Raw genomic sequence first — 3,176 nt, 5'->3', positions numbered from 1 at the left:
ATTTTGAGACAGCGCCTCAAGCTGTCACCCTGGGTAGAGTGCTGTGACATCACAGCTCACAGCAACCTCCAACTCCTGGGCTCAAGTGTTTCTCTTGCCTCAGCCTCCCAAGTAGCTGGGACTACAGGCACCTGCCACAACGCCTGGCTATTTTTTGGTTGCAGTTGTCATTATTGTTTGGTGGGCCCAGGCTGGATGTATGTGGCTGTTGCCTTAGCCACTTGAGCCACAGGTGCCGAGCCACCAATCCTTGATATTACCCTGAGTGTAGCCCATGGATGACACCAGTTTGCACAGTCAGCCACAGGCGCCTGGCTATTTTTTGGTTGCAGCCGCCATTATTGTTTGGCGAGCCCAGCTCAGGTGTATGTGGCTGGTGCCTTAGCCGCTTGAGCCACAGGCGCCAAGCCTTTATTTTTATTTTGTTTATTTATTTATTTATTTATTTATTTTGAGACAGAGTCTTAAGCTGTCGTTCTCGGTAGAGTGCTGTAGTATCACAACTCACAGCAACCTCAAACTCTTGGGTTTAAGCAATTCTCTTGCCTAAGCCTCCCAAGCACCTGGAAATACAGGGCCTGCCACAATGCCTGGCTACTTTTTTGGGTTTTGTTACAGTTGTCATTGTTGTTTGGCAGGCCCAGGCTGGATTCAAACCCACTGACTCCGGTATATGTGGCTGCCCTAGCCACTGAGCTACAGGCTCCTTTCCTTCCCTTCCCTTCCCTTCCCTTTCCTTTCTATAAAGATGTTGTGATACCATAGGAATTATCTTTCTTATCATTTGATGGGCTATTTTTTTTCTTAGCCTCAGTGTCACATGCACAAAACGAATATGGTAATCCTTTCTCTGAATGACAAAGGAAGAGAGGGCATGAAAGTTGCCCACAGCAGTGCCTGGTTCTTGCTCATGTTCTGTTTTGTGTGTAAACGATACTCCCCACAATCAGAACTCCCAACAATCTGTGGGGTGCAGCGGGTTGGAGGCACAGCTCATTGGCCCAGGTACTGGGCCCAGAATAACCTGGGTTCTGGGAAGTGACAGGGAAAATGGCAGAGGGGTGGGCACAGGCCTGCTCTAGAGTCATAGCCAGACCTAAGGTCCATCTCTTCAGGATGGACTGTCAGTGGAAGTTAGGTGAACCCAGAGTAAGCTCCTCTTCTCCAAAAACCCCAGGTCTTCCAAATGGCCAGGTGGAATGGGCTCCAAGTTAAGAAGCTGAAAGGTGGGGCTGGCTTTGTCCTATTCTTTTTTTGTTTTGTTTTCTTTCTTATTTTTTCTGAGACAGAGTTTCATTATGTTGTCCTCAGTAGAGTGCCATGGTATGATAGCTCACAGCCACCTCAAACTCTTGGGCTTAAGTGAATGTGTTGCCTCAGCCTCTCATGTAGCTGGGACTACAGGGGCCTGCCACAATGCCCAGCTATTTTTTTGTTGTAGATGTCATTGTTGTTTAGCAGGCCCAGGCTGGGTTTGAACCTGCTAGCTCCGGTATATGTGGCCAGCACCCTAACCATTGAGCTACGGGTGCCAAGCTGGCTTTGTCCTATTCTGATATGCTTTAAGGGATTGATAGAGTAAAGATGTTAATCAATCTATGATTAACTTCATAAATGACGAAGCTAATCCTCTTAGGGCTGGTTGCTAATGAAGCATATGAGAATCAGGAAGATTAAATCACAGATTTTGAAATCTGAGACCCAGAGGCAGTGCTGGAATTCAATCTCAGACCCTGCACTCTAGGTTTTATCTCTAACCAGACAGCATATTTAGACATATGTCCTGACCACAATGGTCACACAGAAATGAATTCTAACTAGTCCTTGCAGTTCCCCAAAGGCTACTTCTGGGACAGGGGCATAGAAGTGGGGTAAAACTTGTGCAGAAAAACTTCCTGGAGGAGGTGGCCACAAGGGGGAGTAACCTGTTGGTTAAAATAAATGGAGGTAGAAGTGGGGAGAACATTCCAGGCAGGCATAGTGCAGGGCCATCTAGGCAAAGGTAGAGAGGAAGACTCAATTTCTTGGCATATTAAGGTGGGGCAGTGACAGCATTCTGCCCAAGTGCAGGCTAGAAGGGGTGCAAATCTGTAGAGAGCTTAAAGATAATATATCCAACTAAAAGTTGATCTGCTTTCTATTATTACCATGTGCCATTGACTTTAAATAATGTCTATTATAGGCTCGGTGCCTGGAGCACAGTGATTACAGCGCCAGCCACATAAAGTGAGGCTGGTGTGTTGGGGGCCAGCTAAACAACAACGACATCTGCAACAAAAAATAGCCAGGTGTTGTGGCAGGCTCCTGTAGTCCTAGCTACTTGGGAGGCTGAGGCAAGAGAATCGCTTCAGCCCAAGAGTTGGAGGTTGCTGTGTGCTGTGATGCCACAGCACTCTACCGAAGGCAACATAGTGAGACTCTGTCTCAAAAAAAAAAAACAAAAAAACAAAAAAACAATATTTTTCTTCCCATGTTTATTATAGCACTATTCACAATATCCAAGATTTGGAATAAACATAATTATTCATCAACTGATGAATGGATAAGGAAATGTGGTACATATACACGTGGAATATTATAGACACACAAAAAAGAATAAAGTCCTGCCATTTGCAACAACATGGATGGAACTGGAGAACATTAAGTGAAATAAGCCAAGCACACAAAGACAAATCCTGCATGTTCTCACTCATATGTGGGAGCAAATTATTAAAAACAACTGATCTCAGGGAAACAGAGAGTAGAATGATGGTAGAATGATGGGAAGGTCGCAGGAAGGAGGGGATAAAGTGAGAATGGCTAATGGGTATAAAAATAGTTAGTTACATATAAAGAACAATATTTGAAAGCACAATTGACGTAATCAGTAAGTTAGGGAATACTTTAAAATAACTAAAAATTAGAATTGGAATGTCCCTAACACAAAGAAGTGACAAATACCTAAGGTAGGTGATGGGTACCCCAGTTACCTTATTTGATTAATATACATTGTATGTCTGTATCAAAACATCACGTATAAATATATACAATTATTGTGTACCCATAATAATTTTTAAATATATAAATTATCATATAAATATATACAGTTATTATGTGCCCATAATAATTTTTTTAATGGTGAGTTCATAGAAGAAAGAAATTTGGCTCGGCATCTGTGGCTCAAGTGGCTAAGGCAC

The sequence above is a fragment of the Otolemur garnettii genome, unplaced genomic scaffold (assembly GCF_000181295.1).
Source record: "Otolemur garnettii isolate 467f Iridium unplaced genomic scaffold, OtoGar3 scaffold00202, whole genome shotgun sequence".
Classification (NCBI taxonomy): domain Eukaryota; kingdom Metazoa; phylum Chordata; class Mammalia; order Primates; family Galagidae; genus Otolemur; species Otolemur garnettii.
This window is presented reverse-complemented; position numbering follows the sequence as displayed.